Source organism: Cebus imitator, unplaced genomic scaffold, assembly GCF_001604975.1.
Source record: "Cebus imitator isolate Cc_AM_T3 unplaced genomic scaffold, Cebus_imitator-1.0 Scaffold500, whole genome shotgun sequence".
Taxonomy (NCBI): Eukaryota; Metazoa; Chordata; class Mammalia; order Primates; family Cebidae; genus Cebus; species Cebus imitator.
This window is the reverse complement of record NW_016107815.1, coordinates 690,860-710,972: the sequence shown is the minus strand read 5'-3', so window position 1 is coordinate 710,972 and position 20,113 is coordinate 690,860. Positions and strand designations below refer to the sequence as shown.

At 44.8% G+C, this 20,113-nt stretch overlaps 1 pseudogene; it reads left to right on the top strand.

The window, feature by feature from the left end:
- The first annotated feature begins 1,545 nt into the window (after window positions 1–1,545).
- LOC108292704 overlaps window positions 1,546–20,113 on the top strand; it is a 56,692-nt pseudogene continuing 38,124 nt past the window's right edge.

The window sequence follows — 20,113 nt, the reverse complement described above, 5'->3', positions numbered from 1 at the left end:
TTTTTTAAGACAGTCTCACTCTGTTGCACAGGCTGGAGTGCAGTGGTTTGATCTCAGCTTGCTGCAACCTCTGCTTCCCGGGTTTAAGTGATTTTCCTGCCTTAATCTCATAGAGGGGACTACAGGCACGTGTCACCATGCCCAGTTAATTTTTGTATTGTAGTTGACATGGAGTTTCACCATGTTGGCCAGGCTGGTCTTGAACTTCTGACCTCAAGTGAACCACCCACCTTAGCCTCCCAAAGTGCTGGAATTACAGGTGTGAGCCATTGCGCCTGGTCTTATTTATTTTTTATGACAGGGTCTCACTCTTGTCACTCAGGTGGAGGGCAGTGGCAACAACATGGATCACTGCAGCCTTGACTTCTTGGGCTCAGGTAATCCTCCTACCTCAGCCTCCTGAGCAGCTGGGACTAGGGGTCAGTGCTACCACATCATTTAGGTGACAGTCTTCTCTCCAGCCACCCACCTTTGCTGAGTCATAGTGACCTGGATTCTTTAACACACAGAATATTTCTTTTTCTGAGACAGGGTCTTGCTCTGTCACCCAGGCTAGATTAGAGTGCAGTGGCGCGATCTCAGCTCACTGCAACTTTCGCCTTCCGGCCTCACTAATTTTTAAAGTTTTAGTAGAGATGGGTTTTGCCATGCTGCCCAGGCTAGTCTCTTAACTCCTGGGCTCAAGTTATCCATGCACCATGGCCTCTCAAAATGCTAGGATTACAGGCATGGGCCTCTGCAACCAATTTGTTTTATTAACTCTTTTTTTTGAGAGATGCAGTTTTGTTCTGTCCCCCAAGTGGAGTGCAGTGGTACGAGCTCGGCTCACTACAACCTCCGACATCTGGGTTCAAGTGATTCTCCTGCCTCAGCCTCCTGAGTATCTGGGACTACAGGAGCGTGCCACCATGCCTGGCTAAGTTTTGTATTTTTTTAGTAGTGATAGGATTTCACCATATGATGGCCAGGCTGGTCTCAAATTCCTGACTTCAGGTGATCTGCCCACCTTGGCCTCCCAAGGTGCTGGGATTACAGGCGTGAGCCACGGCACTCAGCCTGTTCATTAACTCTTGAAGGTCACTTTTTTTGCTACAGAGTCTTAGTTCCTCCTTAGTACATGAAAGAAAAGGGCTTCTAAGAAGTGGCTAAAGAAGACACAGTTCAATGGGGACTGGGGGTGTGAGTACTACTTGATTGGACTAGTGCCCACTGTGTGAAGTAGCAAACCACTGAACTCCTTTGACACCACACTTACCAGAGAGCAAGACACTCCAAGCCAGTGGTTCCCAAACGTCAGCATCACAATCCCCATGGAGGGCTTGTTAGTTACAACATAGATTTCTGGCTAGAATTGCTAATTCCGTAGGTCTGATCTGGGGCCCAAGAATCTGCATTTCTAACAATTCCAGGTGATGTGGATGCTGCTTGTCTGGGGACCACACTCGGACCACATTAGGAGCATCTCTGCTTCAAGCAGCTATCCTGGCTTCAAAGAGCCCAGCTACTGAAATGTCACAAGGGATTGCATTTGGAGTAATCTTGGCCATGGTGAGCCTGGAGCTGTGGGGAAAACTTGACACAGAATGGAACTCAGCACGTTCCAGGAGAGAGGCAGTCTTCAAAAGCAGTCTGCAGGCCAAGTCTCAGAGCAGCACTTTGGCCACAGCAGGAGGTATCGGCAGTCATGGTCACACTTCTGTAGGTAAATATAAAGCAAAGCTGCACAGCATCGCCACTAGACAGCACAGGTGAGTATCAGAGTGGATGTGTGGGGGACATCAGCTGATCTAACAACAGTCATTTTACTTGTGAGGGTACCTGAAATGCCAAAAAGCGAAGCAGCTGGCTAACGTGATGCAGTGACTAATGAAAGAGATAAGCCCAGAAACCAGGTCTCCAGTGCCCAAGCAGGCTCCAGCATCTCTTGACAAACCATTGCTTCCTACAGCCTCTCTCTTCAAAAACATATTAGATAAGCTTTTTTGAAATGTGTTCAATCACTCCCTCTCCTCCTTACAGACATATCCATTTAGAATCCAATATAAAAACAAATAACCTTTAAGCTTGGGCACCCTGCAGCCCCTAAAAAGCACAAACTTTCACTTTTAAGGTCATTCATAGGCGAGGTCTCAGGGTAAGGAGTCTGCCCCACAGCTACAATGCTGACATACTCACCCCACGCTGTTGGATCTGTTTGTGTACACTCCCGCCCTGTTCCCAGGGCCAAAGGAACCACAATGTACAACAATTCTGGAATACTAGAGTCTAACATTCCAGAGTTTTGTAGCACAGCCTGGAAACAGCCATTGTATCTTTAATGGCAGAGGCTGGCAACTCTTCAGAAACAGAAACCAGGCTTTCCCTGCGTTTTATTTTATTTTATTTTTGAGACGAAGTCTCACTCTGTTGCCCAGGCTAGAGTGCAGTGGCATGATCTTGGCTCACTGTAACCTCCACCTTTCCAGTTCAAGCAATTTTTTCACCTCAGCCTCCTGAGTAGCTGGGACTACAGGCACCTGCTACCATGCCTGGCTAATTTTTTTTTTATTTTTATTTTTAGTAGAGACGGGGTTTCACCATGTTGGCCAGGCTGGTCTCGAACTCCCGACCTCAAGTGATCTGCCCACCTTGGCTTCCCAAAGCGTTGGAATAATAGGTGTAAGCCACTGTGCCCAGTCTACCCCCTCCACCGCCCTTGTCTTAGAAAGCAGAGAAAGACAGATAATATAAGCAGACTAACTTTACATAGTGCCATCATGTATTTACATAGCTCCTCCCACTTTTAACAATGCTTCTAGCTTGCCCCTTAGCAAAAACCTATGTGGTCTGAGTGGGAACAATACTTTCAACAACCAAACTTCCAGTGGCTGCTGGGAGCCAGGTACTGTGATGAACACTTCATTTGACCCTTACAATACACCTGAAAGGTAGTTATAATTTGTACAGATGAGAAAAATAGAAGCCCAGATAAATGGCATCTTTTCCTGAGATCCTATAGCTCGGTAACAGAGTGATGATGGTGGCGGTGGGGGTGGGGAGGGGATTGGGGGAAGGAGGCAAGTGTTATAGTTTGATAATTTCAGGTGATTTTGCGAAGCCAATTGATTTGCAGCTTGTCTCTGAAAAGCTGCCTTTCTTCAGGAAGCACAGCTGGTTAGTTGCAAAGCAGATTTTATAGCAGGTTGAGAGGAGTCATGCAGGGCACCAAATGTTGTTTAAAGGTCTAAGTGAATACATCCAGATTCCAGAGACCACTGAACCTAATGAAGTCCATTTAAGGGAAAGTGGAATTTTTCTTCTTTTTTTTCTCTTTTTGAGACAGGGTCTTGCTCTGTTGCCCAGGCTAAAGTGCAGTGGCATGATCTTGGCTGACTGCAACCTCTGCCTTCTGGGTTCAAGCCATTCTCCTACCTCCGCCTTTTGAGTAGCTGGGATTACAGGCACCTGCCATCACACCTAGCTAATTTTGTTTTGTCGTTGTATTTTTAGTAGAGATGGGGTTTCACCATATTGGCCAGGCTGGTCTCGAACTCCTGACCGCAGGTGATCCACCTGCCTTGGCCTCCCAAAGTGCTGGGATTATGTATCTGAGCCACCATGCCCAGACTCAAATTTCTCCTTTTAATATAACCTCTGACCTCAGAATCTAGAAGATTCATCTTAAACCTCTAGATCTTTTGTTTTAGAATATTTCATTGGATTCAGATGATGGAACAGCCGCAAAATAATGCTTACCATAAGGATTTTTGGTGAGGGCAAAGAAGAAATGTGAGGACCAGAGAGAAATGGGGAAGCATGTGATATCTGCAGTAGCTGGGACATGTGAGGCATGGGAAACACCTATTTAGGAAGGATCTTAGGCTGTTTTGACCCCTACATCAAGTCTTTTCAAGTCAAACATGACTCAAGAGGAAAGAGAAGCAAAGACCTAGAGCTATACAGGCTGAATCTATTCATGTTAACTTAACAATGATGAATCACAAAGAAAGAGGTGAGATGTCCCTTCCTAGAGTTAGCTGAATAGCAGAGCAGAGGTTGTGATGGCATGCAGTGGGCAGAAATAGAGCTGTAATGCACTGACCTTTAGTTTCCCACATGGCAGAGTTGACTCTGAAGTTTATCCTTGTACTGAGATATGAGGAGGAAGGAGTGAAGTACCTTTACTCTTAAATAGGGTGTCATAATCAGTCATGGAATGTCATGCCCACCCTTTCCCCTGTTTATCTGATATTTCAAAAGGTTAATGGCACTCAAAGTCTCAAAGTACAGCTTACAGGGCAGTGATTTAGGTCTTTCATGCCAGGTCCTCTCAGAAGGCCTTCATGATGGTGGACATGACTGATCTCCTACCTCGTGGCGGCAGCACTGCATTTAAGAGCTTTGTCTACGCTGGGTACAGTGGCTCACGCCTGCAATCCCAGCACTTTGGGAGGCCGAGGCAGGTAGATTGCCTGAGGTCAGGAGTTCAAGACCAGCCTGGCCAACATAGTGAAACCCATCTCTACTAAAAATACAAAAAATTAGCTGGGTGTGGTGGCAGGTACCTGTAATCCCAGCTACTTGGAAGGCTGAGGCAGGAGAATTCTTGAACCCGGAAGGCAGAGGTTGCAGTGAGCGAAGATCGTGCCATTATACTCCAGCCTGGGTGACAAGAGCAAAACTCTGTCTCAAAAAAAAAAGAGCTTTGTCTGTACTATCTCATTTAATCACATAGCAGCCCTATGGAAAATTTTATGACTATTTGGAAGGAGAGGAAAGTCTAAGAGAGGCCAAGTAACTTGTCCAAGGTACACAGCTGACAGCCGAGTCTCAGAGTCAGATTTTGAGCTCAGGTGGTCTTGAGTCCGGAACTCATGCGCATATCTGTGACTGCGTATCATCCGTTCCAAGACCCTCTAGCAAACTGGTGTGTTTATATATGCGTTTCTCTTGGGAATTTTTTCTGGTCTCTCAAACAAAACTAAGAACCATTGCCCTACAGGAAGCCAGACCCAAAACCAGACACATAAACCTGATGCCAAGGGTGGAGCCTCCCCCACTGAGAAGGGCTTCCTCACAGCCTCGACGTCCCGCCTGCTACAGAGCCCATTACCCACTCAGAGCCTCGCTTCACTCCCCTGGAGGGCCAATGCTCCACGTGTCCCAGCTGTGCGAACCCCCAGCTCTTTCTTCTTAGCCGTCTGCTCTGCCATGAGGGCTTGCAGCTCCATTCTGAGCCCTGCGGTGAACCCTGCACTGTGGGAACTTCACAGGGCATGAGAAAGAAGCTGACCCCACAGCTCAGCGATGGCGGCAACTCTTCCTTTTAACTGTAGCTGCTGATAGCAATTGCTTGGGGCTGCAGACTCTTGAGAACATGTGCTCATTCTTTGTGGGAAGGAAGTGTTACCCAAGTGTGAGCACTTGGCTGACAAGAATGGTGTTTGTCTAGATTACAATAAAAATCTCCTCCGACCCCAGACACTCCTCCCCTTTCCTGAACCACACACACAAAGCAGATTGCCTTTCAGCCTTAGATCTGAGCTTCCCATGGGTGGGGCGCGACACATGGAAGGACCACTAGACACTGATCCCCCTCAGCCCTCAGGGTGTGCTCATGAACAGCCCTATCTCAGGCTTTAAGTATGGTGAAAAAATATTATTCTCAGTGTCATGATGGAGGCAGCTTGCTCCTTTATCAGCCAGCACTTCCAAAGAGCATTAGAGAATCAGATCAGATGGACAGGGTCAAGGCCATTGAGAGAGGTGTCAAGCTGAAATTCCCAGAACCTTCAACACCCCATAGAAAACACTGCTATCTTCCAGGGGATTAGAAGCATGGCTTGGAGTGAAGGTTTAGACCTGCACTATTCAATACTGTAACCACTAGCCACACATGGCTACTGAGCACTTGAAATGAGGCAAGTCTAAATTGAGATGTGTTTAAGTATAAAACACATACCAAATTTTACAGACGTGGTATAAAGAAAGCTTTCTGCCCTCTGCCATTTCCCCATTTCACAGATAAGGAAACTGAGGCTCAGATAGGCTTACTGACTTACTGAAGCCATTTCCAGGAACACACCAATAGGGGGTCCCTTTGCCCCTCCCAACATGATCACAGGCTCACTGCATTGCATTCCACTGAGGCCAACCACCTTTTTCTGCCTCTCACCATTTCCCTGGGGGAGAAGTACAGCCCAGACACGCCAAACCTTTTCTTTCACCTGAACTTGATCAGACCACTGATTTATACATCCAGTTTTAAAATATGATGTCCATTTAAACAATATGTGTTGAAATTATAATATTTAGGACACTCTTGATAAGTCATCTTACCTGCTCTTTTTATAGTGCTGATTTAGAAACTAAAGGCCTTGGACAGGCACTGTGGCCTTATGCCTGTAATCACAATGCTTTGGGAGGCCAAGTTGGGCAGATCACTTGAGGTCAGGAGTTTGTGAACAACCTGGCCGGAGGCATGAGAATCACTTGAACTTGGGAGGTGGAGGTTGCAGTGAGCCGAGATCACACCACTGTACTCCAACCTGGGTGATAGAGCGAGACTCAGTCTCAAAATAAAACAAAACAAAGCAAAACAAAAAAACTAAAGGCCCTTTGACTTAATGCCTATGGAATATAAGCAAAAGGTAGTGTTAATCCAGTGGCAGCATGAACATGTTGTAATTGTTCTGGAAGAACTTTTTCCCCCATAATAACCAGCCAGAGCTTCGTCATCCCATGTAATTCTTGAAAACCAAATAGATACGTGCACGAATACGTAAGCAATTATAAATCCAGACATCTTCAGAAACCTGTCAAAACCACATCTTTTACCTGTTCCTCTGGTTCCTGCAGCAGCAGCAATTTGTTTCTTTGGGTCAACCCAGAATCCATCCAACAGAATATATGATCTTTTACCCGGAGCAATAGACCTTTAATTACAAAACTGCTCCCACTTACTGGCTGTTGTTGCATGCCAGGCACTATGCTGTGTATTTTACATCTATTACTTCATTTAACCCTTGCATAAGGTCGTCAGCATCATCACGAATGAGGGAATTGGGTTCAGATAATACATAACTTGTCCATGCCAGCTTTCCTTCATTCTGAAACCTGTGCTCACAACCATTCTGCAATACTGTCTTCTACAGGAGGGTGGAGGGAGAAGCTGGGGCTGCCGTGCCCTGGGGGGATGCCAGCACCTCACTCTTCTTCAAGCCTTTAACTTTGTAAGCTTCCCTTCCCTGGAATCACAGCTTGGGGAGAGCCACATCACATGCCTGGCTCAAGAGCCTTTGCCAGGAGCAGAGAGGAAATGCCAGGAAGTAGGAGGGCTCCTGGTTTCTCCAGACAAGAAGCTGGAGAGGGAGGAGGGGTCAGGGACATCCTGCCTCACTTTAGATGGCTAGCCACCAGAAAGAAGCTGCCAGATACCAAGCCCAGTGCCACACAGGTCGCCAATTTGCACAGATGGAGAAACATTCTATGGGTCAAGAGTGTGTCATCACCAGATGGATTAAGACACTTTCTTTTTTCTTTTTTTTTGAGATGGAGTCTTGCTCTGTTGCCCAAGCTGCAGTGAAGTGGCAAGGTCTCTGCTCACTGCAACCCGTCTCCTAGGTTCAAGTGATTCTCCTGCCTCAGCCTCCCTAGTAGCTGGGATTACAGGCATCCACCACTATGCCTGGCTAATTTTTGTATTTTTAGTAGAGACGTGGTTTTACCATGTTGTCCAGGCTGGACTCAAACTCCTGACCTCAGGTGATCTGCCTGCCTTGGCCTCCCAAAAATGCTGGGATTACAGCCGTGAGCTACCTTGCCCGGCCAGGACACATTCTTTATTTGCTCAGTGTTTGGGACACTACGACAGCAAAGGTGTCTTGACAAACCTAAAATTTTATGGCAAGTGGCTTTGGGATTAATGACATCACTGTTAGTCATTCTGTATCTTTGAATACTGAGTACCTGGGGCAGGTAGTTGCTTCTCCTCCTCACGACCTCTGAAAGTTTTCACTCTTCATGCCAAGGCATAATGAGGGCAGGAGGAGGAGCAGAGACCACAAAAGAAATATTCAGAAATCTGGCATTTCGGCCAGACTAGCCTGCCACCCTCGAGATTATAGTGGTAACTGGGAGAAAACTTGGTTGTTTCAAGTATTGCTTAAAGCCCCAAATATGCTCAGGTGCCGAAGACTCATTCCTTTAGGGAACAGGTGTGAGAAAGTCTATTTCAGCCACATAGGATAAATAGCAGACGATTGAAGCACACAGGAGACAGGTAGGGCCCAGAAGGGAGGAATTTTCTTCTCTTTGCACACACGTTTTCAGGAACAAGACCAGAGTATTCAGTCATCCAAGGCTGTGTCTCAACCTCAGCCTTCTAGGAGTTGTGTGTGCCTGTGTGTGTGGCTACCGACAGGATTTGTATCCCAGGGAATTTGTTTGTTGCAGCCCTAAGAGCCACGATCTCCCAGTCTGATCTTAACTCCGCTTCCCTCTGGCTGCTCAAACTTTTGCTTAGTAGTAGCTGCATCTTCAGAACCCACACCACAGCTGTGTGTAAGAGCTGAGAACGCAACAGAGAAGTTGGAAGTCCACACCCTGACAGGTCACAGCCCCGATTGTTTGTGGAATGGTGAGTACAGGGTGTGCTCTACCTTCAGGAATGTTCCCATTAGAGACCTGTAAGCCCGAACTGAAGAGAAACTTGCTGCCATCACCCAGCATGCCCCCCGGGAATACTGTCTTCCATTAGTTAGGAATCCACTGGAGGCTTGGTATCTTAGGGCAGGAAGCAGGTAAGGTCAGAGTTCTCTGCCCTCTGCCATTTCCCCATTTCACAGATAAGGAAACTGAGGCTCAGGTAGGCTTATTGACTTGCTGAAGCCTTTTCCAGAAACACACCAGTAGGGGCTCCCTTTGCCCTCTCCCAATGTGATCACAGGCTCACCGCATTGCATCCCACTTAGGCCAACCACCTTTTTCTGCCTCTCACCTTTTCCCTGGAGAAGAAGTAGAGCCCAGACATGCCAAACCTTTACTTTCACCTAAACTTGATCCGACCACTGATTTATAAACTAAAGGGAGGCAGGGAGAAAGGGGGAGCTGGAGGAAGGGCAGCTAGACACTTGCTAGAGGTTTGACTAAAACGCTACCATCCTGGATACAGCTGATCTTATCTGATCTCCGGCGCTGAACAGCTGGCCTTGTGTCTGTTTTATGGACTAGGCTGGTCAGTATTGAGGAAGACATAAATCAGGCAGAAAGAACCCTCCCTTGGTAATAGTCTCTTCAGGAAGCAAAGATGGGACAAAGTAGCAAGGAATCAAAGAGTTACCCCAGGCAGAGGGGGCTGCACTTTGAGCCTCTGCTGGCTAAGAGCAGACTTCTGTTCCAAAGCACCATCCGGCGAAATAACGTGATCTCTCCCAATCATACGGTAACTTCTAGGCCTAAAGAAGGAAAGAGGGAGGAGGAGGAAGGAAGGATGACTGGGAAGCAAAGTAGAGGACAGTGTGTCCCCTCCAGCAGCCACAGTCCTTACAACACCCACCGCCTCCCAACCTGGTTTTAACCTCAGTCTTTTCCAGTCCAGCCAATTAAATGCATCACACAAATCGGGCTTGTAACCAGGGAAACGATCTTCCAGCTCGTGATGGCCATTACCTGGACCGCTGCATCTCAGTCTCTGATGGCAATGGAGAAATGGAAGGGGCTGAGCTCAGCAGAGAATAATTAGAGCCTACAGAGGTAAGCCAGGTGTCTCTAAGTGTGGGGTGCGCCTGACCTGAGGGATTAAGGCAGCACGAGTTTAACCTGTGTTGATCCTCCAGCAGTACAACTCTGTGGGGTTTATTTTTAATTAAAATGTTCACTTTTCTTTCTTATTGCAAAGGCATTAAAACAAAAAATGAAAATTAATGTAAACAAAGCAAGGACAAACCACCCATAATTCCTGTCACACAGAGCGAGCCACTTTTCGTGATTTGTTGTATGTAATCTTTCCTTTAAAAAAACACACACAAAGTGGAATACTATATATATCGTTGTATAATGCACTTCATCAATTAGCAATATACTGTGGCTATCTTTCTCAGAGAATAACTATATATAAAATATTTTGAGTGATTGTATGCCACTCAGTCATATGGATTCACTGCATGTTATTTATCCTGGTTCTTACTGTTGGACGATGAACCCTGTGTCTAAATTTTGACTGTTAGAAATAACGCTCTGGTTCAATCTGATCATATAAATTTGTTTCTTGGCAATAAATCCCCCAAATTAGAATTTTGAGTCCAATATGCACACATTCTTAAGGCTTGGTGCATACTGAAAAACTGCTGTTAATGAACATTCCTACCAGTCAGTCTATGTCTGTTTCTTAAACTCTCAACAACACTGAACGTCATTGGTATTTTTTCCTGGTTTTGACCATGCCCACTCATAAGCATTTAAGAATACAAAATGCTTATTATGATGAGTATTAATTTGCATGCCTAGAGGCCTAATACTGTGCTGGATGTTAAGATCCAAAAAAGGACACAGAGAGTCACCTGGCTCAAAGATTCTCAGGACAAAGTCAATCTGTACACAAATAATCAAAAATTACCCAGTGTGGGAATACAAATCAAAGAAAGTGAACATATGGAAGGGGGAGAGGGAACACAGAGGGCATAGAGAACATATTTTTCCCAGTGTCCTAGTTTTGAGATATGACGCATGCAATGACACATCCATTAACAGCATTCCTTTATTGCTTCCTAATAAATGTGTGGCAGCATTCTGAGTAATTACACAATCTTGTAGTATCTTTATAACATCCTTTCAGGAGGGGTGTTACTGTGCTCATTTTGACATTCAGGAAGCTGAGGCGCAGATTTAACTGACTTGTCCAAGGTCATGTACACTGGTAAGCATCTAAACCAAAAAAGATCCATGGGAGTCTGCTTAGGTTCCAGAGAGTTTTTGGACTCAGATGATTTTGCAAATTGACTCCAAGCTGTCCGAGCAGAGGAGAGAGAGAAACTGCATGTCAGTGAAAAAGCAGTTACGGTGAATTTGGTTTGGAAAAAAGCAATCTCCATAATCCATGGGTTCAGACAGAAATGGCCTTCTGAGATAGGCCAAAGCTAAGGCCCCTTAATGCCACCCTGGGGGCCTGCTACTCAAGGAAGATGAGTAGATAATAGCTACTGGCTATTCTTTCCCACTTCTCACTTCAGACTGCCAGGGGTTCCTGTACTTTAGTGTACTGAGGAATATATGAGGCCCTGTTAAATGTGGATTCCCAGAGTAACCCCAAAACATTCTGGTTCAGTGGGTCTGGAGTAGGGCCCTGGAATCTGCATTTCTAACCATCAGGAGAGACTGACGTAGGTGGTCCTTAGGTCAAGCATCAAGACTTATAGCAAGTTGATGGTGCTCACATAATCCTGAGATGAATGTGAGATGCCAGCCCCTTCCCTGCCTGCGTAATCAGAAAGCAAGCCCATAGGAGGTGGGAATTCAACCATTTATACTCATGTGGATTTTCCTGGCTAACAGCTGGGCCGTCTTACCTGGGACTAGCAATGGCTTCCTATCATCATAAAGAGCTGCCCCCAGCTCCTTGCCCTGACCTGTGAAGAGGGAGGATTAGCATTCATGCATCAATAACCAATCTGTGGTGCCCTAAAGGCCTGACTGAGGGATACAGACTGTGCCAGCTTATCAGTAAACCTTATAGCCATAAGCTTACTTATTTCATAAAAATTTCCTATAAGATGGATTCAGCAAGTGATCATTATTATTGCTGTGATCATCATAATCATCATCAACATCATCATCATCAATACTATCGTCAAATCTAACACTGGTGGACTGGCTCTCTTTGCCTAGTATGTTGCCAAGAGCTAGTCTTGTATAATCTTTTTTCATCTTTACTATGTCACTTTGGGGAAAACCTCATTACAGTTTTATCCCTGTTTTACGGAGCAGGAGATTAAGGCATAGAAGAGGGTAGTAATATGTCCTAGGTCACTCAACTAATATGCGATGGAGCCAGAATTCTAGCCCGGGCCATGTGACTGCATTTGAGTAGTTTTTATGGTTCTTATTTTACTGGTGGAGAAGGACAGAGGGGACATGCCACTTGCCCAAGAATGTGAAGTTTGTCAGGCATGTCACTGGATCGTGGGCCCTGCTGACTAGCTGCCTCGGCCTCCTTCTGCAAGGCTGCTGCTTCTAGATTGTATTAAGACGGTCTCTGAAAAGGTAGAGTTTCTGTTAATCAATGGCACTGAATAGAAAGCAAGCTGTGATCCTGAGGGAATTCTACACTGTCATATAAGTTCCTGGCATGAGTAGTCAAGAGGCTGAGCCTCTCACAGTTCTCCAGTGATACAGGTGTTAGATAGCATCTAACTTAATACAAGCCATGTCTTGAGGTCCCAATTGAATCTGGGCTCTGTTCAGGGGTTGAATGCCATGCTGACTGCCCAACACTAGTTTTGATGCTCTTTGCCAGTGTGCTGGTGACTTGTCTTGAGGCTGCTAAACTCGCTGTAGCCTTCCAGGCCCCCTGGAACATCTCCCATCCATTCAGCATGTAAAGGCTGGGTGCAGGCCTCTAGATTGCCATGGAAAAGGTCAACTCAGAGCTAGTGGACCTTGGAAATTTCAGCTGGGAGTTCATTTATACCAAGTCAGCCTGCAACACCAAGGAATCTCTTGCTATTTTCAACAACGAGATCCAGAGAGAATAGATTTCTGTCCTGTTTGGACCAGCATGCCCAGAAGCAGCTGAGGTAGAGTATATAAAACCTCTGGAAACTTTGACTGAGTTTCCATTGGAAGGGGTGGCCTTAAATATGATGGCGCAGATTTTAATAATCTAATGACAAGGATCACATTATTATAACAATAACCATGTAGATCTTGAATACCACTTTTGAGATGCAATTAGACTACATAATTAGAAGAGTTAACATTCTCCTTAAATAAAGCCTTTCTCTCTTTTTTTTTTTTGAGACGAAGTATTGCTCTGTTGTCCAGGCTGGAGTGCAGTGGCACAATCTCGGCTCACTGCAGACTCCGCCTTCCATTCTTCCACCTCAGCCTCCCAAGTAGCTGGGATTACAGGCATGCCTGACCATGCCCAGCTAATTTTTGTATTTTAAATAGAGACGGGGTTTCACCACGTTGGCCAGGCTGGTCTCGAACTCCTGCCCTCAGGTGGCCTCCCAAAGTGCTGGGATTATAGGTGTGAGCCACCACATCTGGCCAGAAAGCCTTTCAAATCAATAATTGTTAATTCGTCTACCCTGTCCTCCTCTTGTTGATTGTTTGAACTTGATATTGTTGTGTGTACACTCTTATTTTTCACTCTCATGTTGTCAGCTGCAAGGCTCAGGAAAATTAAGAAGAAACAAATGCTTGGTTTTAAATAGAAAACTATCAATTGTTAGAGTAGGCTTTGGTGTGTATGATAAATTAATCAGTGATGGTGAAAGTAAATGAGAAAGACTCAGGTATGGCAGACTACATTACCTACATCAAGAAAATGAGGGAAATGAATGACTGGTATTTGTTTGGTTGTTGGGATGAGCTTTGTTGATGTCCTTGGGTATCATGTCAAAAGTGTTGATGCAAAAGATAAACAGAAAGGAGCAGCACAAGTCTCCCCTCAACAACACTGCAGAACTAACGTTAGTTGGAGCTGCAGGATTAAAGTTCACATGTAAATTTCAGTCAATCTCTCTTGGAATTCCCCATCTGACACATTTCTATCTGTTCAAAGGCTACCTGTCTCAGAGTTAATATCAAATGTCACGGAGCCTTTCTTTATCCCTCCACCCCTGCCCTCCATTCCCCTAATTCTTAAAGTTAAATCTTTAAGATTTAACTTTAGAGCTATTTTTTATGTACTTTGGTTCTTGTAATAAACCATGAGCTCCTTTAAGAGCAAGGTCTCCAAAGTTTTTTGTATGTGATAGGCCCCTCATTAAAATGAATGAAAAATGAATCAGTGTCATCAACATTACAAAAGTGAGGGCCCGGTATGACCCATGGACTCACAGAGTCTGAGGTTATGCAGATGCCTTACACTGGGGTTTGGGTGTACATAAACTCAATTATGCAAAGACATCCTTTGGGTTATTTTCAAGGTTATCGGTTTGCGAGCCTCTGCATGGAACATTCCCATGTTTGACTTTGTTGGACAAAACACAAAACTGTGTGACACCTGCGTGAAACTTGTGCCACCCAAGCAGGACGTTGGTGACATGCTCCAGAAAAGCCTCTAGTACCTGGGCTGGAAACACATTGGGATGTTTGGGGTTTCCTCCTGGGACAGAGTGGATGAATTATGGAGGGTTGTGGAGAATGAACTCTTATCCCATTTTATCATCACGGTCAGCATGAGATACACCAATAGTAATCTAGCCCTTCTTCAAGAGCATCTTCGGAGCATATCATCAGTTGCCAGGGGTAAGTAGAAGAGTCTTCTGTTGCTTTTATTTGGAGAGAAAAATGAGACACTCAGATTATTTGAAAAGAAAAGATAGCTCTTCACTTTTCTATGAGTGTAAAAAGCAGAGAGAAACAAGGCACAAAATTAATAATATAGAGGCTGGGCATGGTGGCTTATGCCTGTAATCCCAGCACTTTGGGAGGCTGAGGCGGGTAGATCACTTGAGGCTAGGAGCTGGAGACCAGCCTGGTCAACACGGTGAAATGCTCTGTCTACTAAAAATACAAAAATTAGCTAGGTGTGGTGGTGCATGCTTGTAATCCTAGCTATTCTGGAGGTTGAGACATGAGAATTGCTTGAACCCGGGAGGCAGAGGTTGCAGTGAGCTGAGATCGTGCCACTGTACTCTATTCAGCCTGGCCAATAGAGTGAGACTCTATCTCAAAAATAAGCAAATAATAAAAAAGAAAACCTACTACTTCATTTGTATATTCTCAAAATGAATGGCGATGTGATTAAATGGCAGAGAAGTACCCTGGCCTACTCCTGCCCACTGCCAGCGTAACTCAGAAAGTCCAAATGTGCTTGATTCTAGGTCCTTTTAACAGATGTGTGGCTGACAAGTCACAAGCCAGGCCTGCTGTTCTAATTTTTGAGCCAAAAACAAAACAAAACAACCTAGAGCACAGAAGTGATTTTAAACTTTTTTGATTTGTACACTATGGGGAGGCTGCAGCAAAGACCTCAATGCTATAGCTGCTAGTTTGTACATGGCATGCTTTGGAAAACAGGAATGCCTAAACTAGTCCCTGAATTTTTAAAGAAGTAAAAACTTTAAGTAAAAGGTGGTCTTCCAGACTGGGCCTTTCAGACTCTGAGCTCACCTCACACAGCTCTGCCTTCTGGAGGGTTTGTGGAGTGCTGGGCCCCACTGTGAGTACTTGATACAGTAAAGCTTATTTCAGCTCTCAACCACCCTATGGGGTAGATGCTGGGTTCCTTTTCCATTTCTCATCAAGGGCACTAATGCATGGAAAAACTTTTTACTTCTTTAAAAATTCAGGGACTAGCTTAGGCATTCCTGTTTCCCAAAGCATGCCCAAGGAGAGAAAAAGCTTATGTTTCACTTGGAGTGGCTTTAGGCTAGACTCAGAGAGAGAGAGAGAGAGAGAGAGAGAGAGAGCATGTGTGAGACAGAGAGAGCGCGCGCACACACACACACACACACACACACACACACACGAACATGAGCAACTGGCTGACTCTGCTTTTCATTCTTATAGTTATCATCTTAATCTGCAGCTCAGAGGATGCAAAAATTATTCTGCCGGCTGCAGAGAACCTAGGACTCAACACTGGAGAATTTGTTTTCATCATTTTGCAGCGTTGCAGGTGGTACTATGGACACTCAACGGCTCTGGTAGTAAGAGGTAGCAAGCATGGAGCACTTGGCTATGACCTGGATGTATTAGGTCACTGAGCACTCACTACAGCCCTAGGAGGTAGGCACTCTTGCAACCTCATCTTAAAATTGGGAAGCTAAGACTAAGCTGTAAGAACTTACCCAGAGTTCTTCTGCACAGCTAGTGAAAGACTGAAACAGGCCTTGAACTAGGCCAGCTGGCTTGAGGGTCTGGTCCTCTGTACTCCACGTCAGCAAACACTGGTTGAGGAAGAACTGTCATTTCTACCAGGAAGCTGAGACCTTCCCCAGGGACTCTCAGACACAAGTGGCTCTCACTTCTTTTTCTTCCACAGCCACCTCCCTGTGTCCCTATTGAAGCTCTAACAAAAGACTGGGAAGACCAACATACTAATTCAATGAGACACTTCTTAGGTGGTCTGATGCTTTTGGTAATGATGAGAATGGCTAAAAATACCATGTGCTTACTATGAGGACCAAGTTACACATTTTACATACATGATCACACTTAATATTCTCAAAGGCTTTGCGAGCCAGTTATTAAATGCATTATTTATATGCCTGTAAATTTTGTACTTGGTATTTCCAACAGCCTTGGAAGGTGGATATTATCAGCATTCCAGTGTACACATAGAAAAGCCAAGGCTTAAATAAGTAAGGTAACTTACCTAAGATCTCAGAGCTCCCAAGTGGCATAGCTGGTTTTCCAGACTGGGCCTTTCAGCCTCTGAGCTCAACCTACACAGCTCTGCCTTCTGGAGGGTTTATGGAGTGCTGGGCCCCACTGTGAGTACTTGATACATTAAAGCTTATTTCAGCTCTGAACCACCCTATGGGTGGTTTTATCATCCTCACTTTACTGAAGAGGAAACTGAGTTTCAGAGAGGTACAAAAACTTGCCCAAGGCCATCCAACTGGTGTGAGGCAGAGTTAACGTTCAAACCCAGGTGGGCTGGGTTCCATTTCCACTTCTCATCAAGGGCAGTGATGCACGGAAATAAGCGCATGGTGTCTGCCTTACAGGGCTATTGTGTCTGTGCTTGTAAGCATATTACACAGCAGTCATCTGCAAAAGCCACTTGCCTTTTCCTATGGACACACTGCATTATTTTTCTAGCAGTTTTATCTTTCTAAAATGAACTTTTATGATCACAAGAAGCTGAAATGGCACAGAAGTGAGTAAAGGAAGATATATAGTAATGCCCCAGATTTTTCTTTCTTTATCATGAAGTCTTTCAGATCCACAAAAGCGTCTCAGATTTCTTTGGCTGGTCAGCTGGAATTCTAAATGCATGCCAGACTTTCCAGGACACTCTCTTACCTTAGATTTCTATTGTAACCACCTGCCTCTCTCTTCACTTTTCCCTTTGTTCTGCCTTCAGGCAGATGAGGAGAGGAGAGGAGGGACTACATCCAGTATTGGCAGGGAAACTTTTCAGCTCCCTGTGGCTTTCTCCCCACACCTTGATGATCCAGTTCCAACTGGCGTGTAGTGGCAGAAAGAAGATAGAACTAAGAATATACCAGAGTCCATGCGATTGAATTCATACTGCTTCATGAAAGAATAGCATAAATCTATTTTACAAAAGTATTCCCAGTATAGGTTTAGGTGGAAAAAATTCAAGCTGCAGAACATTATGGTATGATATCACCATATATGTGTGTGTGTGTGTGATATTATATGTATGTATACACGCACACACACATATGTATGAGTATATACTATTCATAATAGTAATAATATAGATGATGATGATGATAACAAAATACTTAAGCCACGAGTTAAAAAAAAAAAGCAAGAATCTTTTTAAATCCCAATCTTTTCAACTTTTTGCAATCATTGATAATAGGTAAGCTTTCTTGATCTTAGCTGCTGTATGCATCAGGTACATTTTAATTTTTTTTTATTTGTGGTTTTCCTTCTATTGTTTCTATGCCAGCTAGAGAACGTGGACCTTGTATTGCAGGCCCTCTGGAATCGCTGTGTTTCCAGGGATTAGAATGTAGTGGTTCTTGAATTTAATCAATATTAGGCACTATACCGTGGAGGAAATTGTTGGGAAATTTTGAGGGATGGACATAGAAGGGGGAGAGGGGAAGTCACTGGCCATTTTGAGGTGCTTCCATTATTGGTCTGGGTAACTAGCCATTTCTTTCTGATTGTGCCTAGTATATCCCAGGCAGTTTGTTTCTATGCAAAAGAATTTTATACGAAATTTTCATTTATTTGTAAAAACTTGTTCCTTCTTTCAGTTCATGACATCATCCATGCTAAAGTCTGAGTCATCTGCTTCCACTTTTATTATTCCCCACATCCAGTCTCCAGCTACGTCCTGTCAGTTCTACCACGTCTTTCACATCTTTCTTCCTCACCAGTGTAATCGCAGTAGTCTCTCAGCTTCACTTAACCCCTTCTTACTCCAGCCTCCTTTATACCCAATGTTAGATTCATCTTACTGAAACATAGCTCTGACCATGTATCCCGCGTATGTGCTTTCGCTCCATGATTAGACTGTAAGCTCCTTATGGGCAGGATCTGTGTCTGAGTCATCTTTGTATTTTGCCTAACACCTACCAATAAATACTTCTTGAATGAAAAGACAGAATATAGTGGTTCAAATCAAACATTGCCTTACATGCAGTTCCCTTGCCAAGGCGTTTCCTATGGAATAACATGTATTCTATTACTTTTTAGGGCTGTTTTTGGAAGGAAGCACCGACAAATCAGAAAATGACACAATTCCCCAAGGTGTATGGGTCAGTGCTTCTCATTGCCCTCAGCGCCTACGGAAAAGGCTGCAGAGACGAAGGCTTTTGGAAACAAGTCTACCGAACACTGAGGAGGCCACCTTTCCGCAGCACCATCTCCTTGGAGGTGCGGGTCTGATGCCGAGTCTTCCAGCTCAGGCTCCCACCTCCCCTTCTTTGATCATATTTGTGTTTGGCTTTTGTATTTTTCTCTCTTACCTCTCCCCATCTCCCCCTACCCCCTTGACACACATGCAGGTACACACACATATGCATTTCCCCATCTTCCACATCCAAAATAAACAGCAATTTTATGCTGTCTTGTGAAATTCACCCAGAGCTGACTGGGTGAAAGGCCATTGGTATTTGGAGCAGAGGCTATGCCCCATTCTACTCCTGCTGTTTGCTAACTATAGGACCTTGTAGTGAATGGCTTCACCTCCTTACACCTCAGTCTTCATCTGTGAACTGGGACTGATAACGGCATCTACCTCCCAGGCCAGGCTGTGTTATTGTGTATTTAGTAACACTGTCCATGGAAGTAGCGAAGCAGAGACTTTCTTTTTTTGAGGGAAGGTCTCACGCTGTCACCCAGGTTAGAGTGCAGTGGTGCAATTGCGCTCACTGCATGCTCTTCCTGGGCTCAAGCAATCCTCCCACTTCAGCCTTCCAAGTAGCTGGAAACACAGACACATGCCACCACATCCTGATAATTAAAACAAATTTTTTTTGTAGAGATGTGATTTCCCTATGTTGCCAAGGCAGCTCTTGAACTCCTGGGCTCAAGCAATCCTTCTGCCTTGGCCTTCCGAAGTGCTAGAATTACAGGCGTGAGCCATTGTGCCTGGTGCAGAACAGATATTAATGAGTACCCAGACCATGACAATTTCCTTTCCCAGGAGGATGCCAGGACCTTGATCCAGGATGGAGTGGTCAGAGATGTGGAGCTAGGACAGGTTAGGGTCAGATGGGCTGGAACAGGGAGGAGATGGTCAGGAGAGAGGATCTGCCTGTGCTCATCCCAGTATGTGTGTGACGAGGAGGCTGAGTGTCTGGCTCTCACAGAGAATTTTTTGAAGGGGGACTTTTGTCTAGAGCTGGAGCTACTTCCAGTGTGGGGCCAAGCTGAAGCCCTCAGGTGACCACAGGCTACTGATGACAAGGAGCTTGATTAGAAATGAGGGGGCTGATTGTGGATCCCAGCATACAAGACAAGATAAATCAATTGAAGAATATTTGAGGAGCAATCTACTAAGTGTCAGCTTTGAACCTGGTACTGTGGAAGAACAGTGCCTGGCACTTAATAGGCACTTGTATTTTCCTTGACTGACCAATAGAAGGTCTTCCTGAAGATCTACTAAGGGTCAGAGACTGCAATGGACAGTTTACCTATTATGCCTCACTTAACTATTGTCACATTCAACCAGACAGCTGTTTTATCCCCATTTTTTTTTTTTTTTTTTTTTTTTTTTTTTTTTTTTTTTTTTTTTTTTTTTTTTTTTTTTTTT